The sequence below is a fragment of the Rattus rattus genome, chromosome 3 (genome assembly GCF_011064425.1).
Source record: "Rattus rattus isolate New Zealand chromosome 3, Rrattus_CSIRO_v1, whole genome shotgun sequence".
Classification (NCBI taxonomy): domain Eukaryota; kingdom Metazoa; phylum Chordata; class Mammalia; order Rodentia; family Muridae; genus Rattus; species Rattus rattus.
The window spans coordinates 87946489-87956488 of NC_046156.1; the positions used below are offsets into that span (position 1 = coordinate 87946489).

The 10000-nt window shown below is 37.9% G+C and overlaps 1 protein-coding gene across 1 annotated transcript in view; it reads right to left on the bottom strand.

The window, feature by feature from the left end:
* Positions 1 to 10000, bottom strand: part of LOC116895850 (serine/Arginine-related protein 53-like) — a 305438-nt gene that overhangs the window by 10634 nt on the left and 284804 nt on the right. The gene's annotated exons all lie outside the window — the stretch shown is intronic.

Below are 10000 nucleotides of genomic sequence, written 5' to 3' on the forward strand. Positions count from 1 at the left end.
TGTTCATCGCAGCCTTATTTATAATAGCCAGAAGCTGGAAAGAACCCAGATGCCCTTCAACAGAGGAATGGATACAGAAAATGTGGTACATCTACACAATGGAATATTACTCAGCTATCAAAAACAATGACTTTATGAAATTCATAGGCAAATGGTTGGAACTGGAAAATATCATCCTGAGTGAGGTAACCCAATCACATAAAACCACACATGGTATGCACTCATTGATAAGTGGTTATTAGCCCAAATGCTTGAATTACCCTAGATGCCACAGAACACATGAAACTCAAGAAAGATGACCAAAACGCGAATGCTTCACTCCTTCTTTAAAAGGGGGAATAAGAATACGCTTTGGCAGGGAATAGGGAGGCAAAGTTTAGAACAGAGGCAGAAGGAACACCCATTCAGAGCCTGCCCACATGTGTGGCCCATACATACAGCCACCAAACTAGATAAGATGGATGAAGCAAAGACGCGTGCAGGCGACAGGAAACACATGTAGATCTCTCCTGAGAGACGCACCCAGAATACAGCAAATTCATAGGGCGAATGCCAGCAGCAAAAACCACTGAACTGAGAACGGGACCCTGTTGAAGGAATCAGAGAGAAGGACTGAAAGAGCTGAAGGGGCTTGAGACCCCCCATATGAACAACAATGCCAACCAACCAGAGCTTCCAGGGACTAAGCCACTACTCAAAGACTATACATGGACTGACCCTGGGCTCCAACCTCATAGGTAGCAATGAATAGCCTAGTAAGAGCACCAGTGGAAGGGGAAGCCCTTGGTCCTGCCAAGACTGAACCCCCAGTGAACGTGATTGTTGTTAGGAGGGTGGTAATGGGGGGAGGATGGGGGAGGGAAGCCCATATATAGAAGGGAAGGGGAGGGGTTGGGGGATGTTGGCCGGAACTGGGAAGAGGAACAACAATCAAAATGTAAAATAAGAAATACTCAGGTTAATAAAGATTAAAAAAATCCTTGCAAACTGAATCCAAGAACACATCAAAGGATCATCCATCACGATAAGTAGGCTTCATCCCAGGGATGCAGGGATGGTTTAATGTATGGAAATCTATCAATGTAATCCACCATATAAAAAAAACTCAAACTAAAAAACCACACAATCATCTCATTAGATGCTGAGAATGCATTTGACAAAATTTAACACCCTTTCATGTTAAAAGTCTTGGAAAGATCAGGAATTCAAGGCACATACCTAAACATAGTAAAAGCACTATACAGCAAACCAGTAGCCAACATCAAATTAAATGGAGAGAAACTTGAAGCAATCCCACTAAAATCAGGGACTAGACAAGGTTGCCCACTCTCTCCCTACTTTTTCAATATAGTATTCGAAGTCCTAGCCATAGCAATCAGACAACGAAAGGAGGTCAAAGGGATACAGATTGGAAAGGAGGTGGTCAAAATATCACTATTTGCAGATGATATGATAATATACTTAAGCGATCCCAAAAGTTCCACCAGAGAACTACTTAACCTGATAAACAACTTCAGCAAAGTGGCTGGATATAAAATTAAGTCAAACAAATCAGTAGTCTTCCTCTACTCAAAGGATAAACAGGCTGAGAAAGAAATTAGGGAAATGACACCCTTTACAATAGTTGCAAATAATATAAAATACCTTGGTGTGACTTTAACCAAGCAAGTGAAAGATCTGTATGACAAGAACTTCAAGTCTCTGAAGAAAGGAATTGAAGATCTCAGAAGATGAAAAGACTCCCATGCTCATGGATTGGCAGGATTAATATAGTAAAAATGGCCATTTCGCCAAAAGCAATCTACAGAATCAATGTAAGCCCCATAAAATTCCAACTCAATTCTTCAAAGAGTTAGACAGAACAATTTGCAAATTCACTTGGAATAACAAAAAAACCCAGGGTAGCTAAAACTATCCTCAAGAGTAAAAGACCTTTTGGGGGAATCACCATTCCTGACCTCAAGTTGTATTATAGAGCAATAGTGATAAAAACTGCATGGTATTGGTGCAGAGACAGCCAGGTAGATCAATTGAATAGAATTAAAGTCCCAGAAATGAAACCACACTCCTATGGTCACTTTATCTTTGAAAAAGGAGCTAAAACCATCCAGTGGAAAAAAGCATCTGGTGCTGGTTCAGCTGGATTGATCCATTCTTATCACTCTGTACAAAGCTCAAGTCCAAGTGGATCAGGGACCTCCACATAAAACCAGACACACTCAAACTAATAGAAGAAAAAGTGGGGAAGAGTCTCGAAAATATGGGCACTGAGAAAAATTTCTAAACAGAACACCAATGGCTTATGCTCTAAGATCAAGAATTGATAAATGGGATCTCATAAAATTGCAAAGCTTTTGTAAGGCAAAGGACACTGTCATTTGGACAAAACGGCAACCAACAGATTGGGAAAAGATCTTTACCATTCCTGTATCCAATAGAGTGCTAATATCCAATATATACCAAGAACTCAAGAAGTTAAGACTTCAGAGAATCAAATAACCCTATTTAAAAAAATGGGGTATGGGGATTGGGGATTTAGCTCAGTGGTAGAGCGCTTGCCTAGGAAGCACAAGGCCCTGGGTTCGGTCCCCAGCTCAGAAAAAAGAGAAAAGAAAAAAAAAAGGGGGTATGGAGCTAAACAAAGGATTCTCAACTGAGGAATATCGAATGACTGAGAAACACTTAAAGAAATTTTCATCATCCTTAGTCATCAGTGAAATGCAAATCAAAACAACTTTAATATTCCCCCTCACACCAGTCAGCAGGGCTAACATAAAAAAAACTCAGGTGACAGCAGATGCTGGCGAGGATGTAGAGAAAGAGGAACACTCCTCCATTGTTGGTGGGATTGCAAGCTGGTACAACCATTTTGGAAATCAGTCTGGAGGTTCCTCATTAAATTGGAAATAGTACTGCCTGAGGACCCAGCTATATCTCTCTTGGGCATATTACGAGAAAGATGTTCCAACATACAACAAGCACACATGATCCACTATGTTCATAGCACCCTTATTTATGACAGTTAGAAGTTGGAATGAGCCCAGATGTTTCTCAACAGAGGAATGGATACAGAAAATGTGGTACATTTATACAATGGAGTACTACTTAGCTATTAAAAACGATGAATTCATTAAATTCATAGGAAAATGTATGGAACTAGAAAATATCATCCTGAGTGAGGTAACCTAGTCACAAAAGAACACACATGATACGTAGTCACTGATAAGTGGATATTAGCCCCAAACTCAGAAAACCCAAGATACAATTCACAGATCACATGAAGCTCAAGAAGAAGAAAGACCAAATGGATGCTTATGGACCTTCTTAGAAGAGGGAACAAAAGTACTCACAGGGAGAAATATGTAAACATAGAGTGGAGCAGAGACTGAAGGAAAGGCCATCCAGAGACTGCCCCACCTGGGAATCCAGCCCATACACAGACACCAAACCCAGACACTATTGCTGAGACCAAGTAGTGCATGCTGACAGGAACCTGATAGCTGTCTCCTGAGAGGTTCTGCTGGGAGCCTGACAAATACAGAGGCGGATGTTGGCAGCCAACCATTGAACTGAGAATGGGGTCCCCAATGGAGGAGTTAGAGAAAGGGCTGCAGGAGCTGAAGGGTTTGGGTAATCCCATTATAAGAACAACAATATCAACCAACCAGACCCCGCAGAGCTCCCAGGGACTAAACCACCATCCCAAGAGTAGATAAGGATGGATCTATGGCTCCATCTGCATATGTAACAGAGGTTGGTCTTATCGGGCATCAATGGTAGGAGATGGTCCTCTTAAGGCTGGATGCCCCAGCGTAGGGCAGCTCCCTCCTAGAAGCAGGGGAATATAGAGTGTTTCTGGAGGGGAAAGCAAGAAAGAGGATAACATTTGAAATATAAATTAAAAAAAATCCAATGAAAGAAAAAAGTTATGAAAATACAAAAAAGTCACAGATACTACATGAATATATAGCATATACATTATTCTTTTTTGCTGTAATTCTAAGTAAAAATAATATGTTATTACATTATTAGTTATAAAATGCTTTCTAATTGTACTATGTACATTTTATAACATCTCTAGGCAATTTTTATTATCTTTCTGACCATGGAATCACAGTAACACTAAGTCATTTATTCAAATATAGAGCTGAGATATGGCAAAGCAGATTCCGAATCTCATTCTGTTAGTTAGAGGACAATAGGGATGTTTCCATGTTAGCACAATTGACTCCCTAGACTGTACTAGCATTCCTAAGACTATATATTGATAGATATTTGAGAGGTATGTCTGCTTCTAAATTTTAATCTATAATGGAAAAACTAATTGAATATGAAGGCTGTGTGGCTCTGACTTGTTCTGAAATTTGTGTTTTTGGAAAACATAAAATATTATATTGGTAAGGAAATCCAAGATGGGTAGTCACCAGAGACCTAGCAATGGTTACATAGATATCAGTGTATCTGTTTTACATGAATAAGTTCACCTTGCTAAAAAGAGCTATAATGTGATCTAAACTGGCATCCAAATCCATAAATGTGTGATACAAAAATGTATGAAAGGTGATGGTAGAGATGGCTCTGTGGTTAAGGCAATTTGTTTTTCCAGAGGTCCTGAGTTCAGTTCCCAGTAATCACATAGTGGCTCACAACCATCTGTAATGGGATCTGATATTCTCTTCTGAGTACTGAGTATATGCAGATAGAGTACTCATAGACATAAAAATAGATCTTTAAAAAGCACATGAAGGAAATCATTATGATTAAGCTGTTTAGAAAATAGGAGAATCATGTAAATGTGGTCAAAGTTTGTAATATACTGGACTTAAAGAAAATATATTTATGAAAGCCAACCATGTGTGAAACGAATATATCCTCAAAGCACTTCAGCATCATTGAAAAGAATAAGTAAATAAAGATTTGTTTGTTAAAAATTAAAAATTACATAGCACATATTTATTGACTGTAGTTAATGCTATGTTGTATAATAGACAAAATGATAAAAGAGAAAGGCTAAAGAGATTTAGCAACCACATTTTTGGAATAAAGGGCCTATAAAAGACAAATCACTCACTGCTCAGAGAAAGAAGACAGATGGCCGAGATGGTTTGGAGTGATTTTTGACTAATGAAAGACTCAGGAAAATTAGACCACAAAGCAATATATTCAGGTTAAGTAGATTTGTTTTGATAAGAATATAACACTCTAACATTACAGTGACTGTACTAAAAAGAACATTATTGATATTTTAAAAAAAACTGGATTACAAAAGATACAGAAATGCCAACCTGGCATACAGGAAACATACCTTTCCTACAGAAACCCTGCAGTGAAACTAGTCAGCCAAAGTAGGGGAGCTCCCCTGAGTACTTCAACTAAGAATGTTCCTGCATATCATAACAGGTAGCCAAGTCAGAATTGAGGCTACAGAAGGCAGTCATTCTGTTTTTGCTACCCTTACATGCCAATTGAAAAAGTGACTCCTAAAGGACTGCCAGGTACCAGTTACCATAGTTTCTTATTATTTCTGTATGTAGACAGGATCTCATATAGTCTCAGCTTACTACGTAGCCAAGGTTGGCCTTGCTCTTGGCTCTTCTGCTTCTACCTGCAGCAATGTGCTGGGAAGACAGGCACGCCTGGCCATGTCCAGCTTCTGAGTTTTCTTTTAGCAGTCACTCCATTCTTCACTGCTTTCTCTGGATCTCAGGTGACGAATCACAGTAGATGGAAAGGGGGATTGTAACAGTTCTCCTTCTGAATAAGGGCAAAGACTAAGAGCCAAGCAATGGGGAGGGCAAAATCTTAAGAAGGGGCTCTGGAGAAGTCTAATGGGACAAAAAGCAGATAAAGATAGAAAGGACTTTCATACCCAGCTAAAACACATGCTTCTGTCTGCAGTACTTCACCTGGGAAAACCAGAAACTTCAATGAGAAAGCTCAATATGGAAAGAGCTCTAAGTAAGAACACTATAATGCACAGATGCTTTGGAGGAGGATGTAAGATTCAGAGAGGAAGACAAAGCATAGAGGAAGGAAGGAAGGAAGAAAGGAAGGGAGGGCGGGAGGGAGGGAGGAAGGAAGGCTTAAACCATGTTCCCTGTATGTGTGCTGTATGCATACATGAGGAGAATGGGTGTGTCCATGTATATGGATGCAGAAGCCAAAAAGGATGCTGGTGACTTCCTCTTACAGTTCGAGAACCTGAAGCCTGATGTTTAGTGTATGCTAGGCAGTAGGAGTTCCTCGGATCCATTTGTCTCTGTCCCCCAAAGCTGGGGTCACAGGCAGGCACAGTCACACTCTGCGTTTACATGGGCACTGGGGATCTGGAGTCGCACCCTCTTGCTTTCACAGGAAGAGCCCCTACCCAGTCAGGCATCTCCTACACTGTGAATTATATTAATTTTTAAACACTAAGTGTGAGGATTATGATTTATGATGGTTTAAGGAGAATCTTCACCACTTACTAGCTCTATAGAAAGTGATTAAGCATTGTGCCTTGTGGCCAGCCCTCCGTGAACTACAGAGATAACAGAAAAGCTCACTGGAGGACTCACTGGAGTTGAACTACTGCTGGCACCTCCTCCCCTTTAGTCTCTACTATTCATGGGGAATAAAGGAAGGGAAATTAACACTACTTTATTTGATTTCTTCTCAATCAGCTGTGACCTAAGACTTGATTTTTTTTTATTTAAATACAGAAGACTTTTGGTTTGACTTTGGTTTTTGTTAGAGTGCCTTGTATAATGTTCACATTTCCACTCTTTACCACTTCCATGAATAATTTAGCATAGGCTGCCAAAGGTTTTGGAAACAAAAATATTTGTAGTAACTAACAAACAAACCACCCAAACAGCATAACAGAATATTTTTTGAATAAGCATAAAGGGAAAAGAATTCAAAAGTCACAGTATTTATGCCAAATAAATTAATTAGAGAGAAATAAAATGCAAAAGGCCATTATTATTTATTAAACACATCAAAACATAATTAGCACCCTTAAATGAATACTAAATTAAATAAAAATAACGTTTAGAAAACCCAAGGAGTTGTATCAAAGCATTCTAGAAGTTAAAATTATTTTCAATGATCTACTTTAAAAGTGAACTAAGAAAGCTTGGCGGGTTGTCATGTGCACATAATCCCAACCTTAGAGAATGATGTGAGAGATCTTGAGTTCAAGGGCAGCCTGAGCTACATACATGTGAAGCCTGTCTCAAAAACCCAGACAAGTATAACAAGACCATTTCTGAACATACAGAGAAAAGAAGAGCCAAGACAGACATTCCTCAAGTCAAAATAAGAAAAGAAAAAAAGAACTGAAAGATTTCATATTCATTTCCTGAAATCCAACCTAATTTAAAAAAAAAAGGACTTAAGGAGGCAAATTTTAAAACCCCTTTTTGAATTATTTGTTTATTTTTACAAAGAGATGTATCTATATTTATCTCCAGAAGAGTGGAAAGAGTTAGCAAGCGGTTATGAATAAGAATGTGCTGGCAATATCGGTAAGGGGAAGTGAACTGAGCTCTGTGTAAGGACCATAGGAAATATTCAAACTAGAAGGATATGAGGCAAAACAGTAACCTTGGGAATATTTGGTGTATAGGCTGACTCTATCTTGGACACGATCCTTTCAAACTTAATATGCTATTGATTTAAGAACACTCAAAGGAAAGGACTGCATAATAGTCAAAGTGAAATTGCAAGGTACAGCTTCTGCTATGCTAATACAATAGCTTTGTTGAGATAACAGAGAGCGGATAAAGGAAGCCAGATAGACAATATTTATCTACATTTGAACAATGCTTTCAACCCTGTGCTGCATATCAGCATGCTAAGAAATTAAGATATGAATTGTATAGATGATGTGACAGACTGAATTACTAGTGGCTTCTAGATTTAATATAAAGGATTATTATTTTTTCAGATACAGAAGTTCATACCAATGTATCTCGAGTTTTAATTTGCAGCTAGACTAATTATGTGAAATAAAATAAGTGTAGCTTATACATTAATCATCTTCAGGAAAAGGTTAATTTAATAGAATTCAATATAATCCATAAGAAAAGAATTTGGAAGCAAATAATAACAAAGAATCTAAAAGGTGACTGATTTACTATACAAAACAAGTACAGTGAGTGAACCTTATAAATAAAACACGCTCCTTTCATATTTTAGAATCAGTGTCATAGAGCTTAATCACTTGAATTTTTCTTCAACAACATAATTTTCCAGGTTTTTAATGCATAGAAAATTCAGTGAACTTAAGAAGTGCTAAGTGCATATAGCAAATACTGGTAACATTTTCTATTATTTAACTTCATTTGCATGGCTATAATTCATTAGAACAACTGCATAGCAGCTAAGGTCTTAGAGAAGGGACACAGCAGAGATGGCATGCACTTTCAATGTGATTATTTAAAATCCAATGTAAGCTCAAAATAATCTAGGCTTGGACTTTAAGGAAGAAAAGAGGATTGGCCACTCAATAATTTGTTGGTACAATAATTCAAGATTTCCACTATATGTGAGGCAATATGATACTAGGTCGTCTACAGTCCTGGAGTCTATGCTGTACTTAGTATAGCAAACTTGGAAAGAAGTAATTAGAACGGGTTTTGTGGTAAGGCTGGAATTCCCAGTAACAATTCTCAGACACAAAAGGAGTAAAAGGTATTATATATATCACACACTACAAGGACCGTATTACCTCATTAATATGTATATGTATAGAATACTGGTAATGTAATCATAATATAATACGGAAGTACCCACAGTCATTAAAATATCTTTTTGAAGTTAATTTATAACCAATTTATGATAAAGAGATATTAGAAATAGCATATTAGTTATTATTTGGAAATACAGGATAGAAAGCACTAAAACTTTCTTTTTTACAGGGCTAAGAATTCATATTATATTTTTTCATATTATACTCAATAATAATGTTAAAACCTGCAAATACTAGTATTTGTTATTTTTATTATTTTATTTATTTACATCCTGAATGTTGTTCCCCTTCCCAGTACCCTCTCACAGAGTTCTTTCCCCACTCCTCCTCCCCTTTGCCTCTGAGACTATACACTCCCCCCACCCCCCATCTCCAGGTGTCCCCTCACGCTGAGCATCAAAACTTTACAGGATTAGGCATATCTTCTCCCAATGAGGCCAGACAAGGCTGTCCTCTGCTACATATGTGGTGGTGGCAGTGGTGATGGCTCAGACCAGCCCGTGTATGCTCTTTCGTTGGTAGCCACTAGCATTTACTTTTAAAAAACTGACTAAAACTCTATGTTCTGAATGAATGTGATTGAACTAAAACTACCACAAATATTTTATCTGGGAGACTGTAATCTGTACTAGTTGTGATAGATAGAACCATATATTCTATACGGTCAGTGTTATTGGTTTTACCAATACAAAGCTAAAGAGTAGTCCAGATCCCTTAGACTGCCTTCCATCCAGTCTTCTATTTACTGGTAATATGGCATACAGCAAACATCAGGGAGATTAGAGAATGTACTGAATTGCAAATGTCAAGATGTGTACGTTAAAGAGCCCTATTTTCTCAGTGAGTTATAACATTAGTTGATCATAGATAAGAGCATATAGTTAAGATTTCTGCAGGTCAAATCAGGTAAGAATAACTTATATATGTATATAAATTTAGTTTGAGTGCATTTCTTTATAGAGCTCCATCACCAAAACCTACAGACCTTTACAGATGAGCAACTGGGGACTTGGACTGATGGGGGTAGTGCTGATAGTACTAAAACTTTCAAATGTAACATATGCTTTTCTTGGATCTCAGACTCTAACCAAAGAGGAAAAACACAATTTCCCCACATGTTATGGTAAAAGATGTGTATGCATTAAGACAAGAATTTCCACTTTTGAATTTCCACAATAACATACAGAGCCAAAATGTGCACATAATCAGCCTTTCAACTTCTCAATACCTAGTTCCTCTTGTGAGCTGTTTAGAGGCTGAAAGATA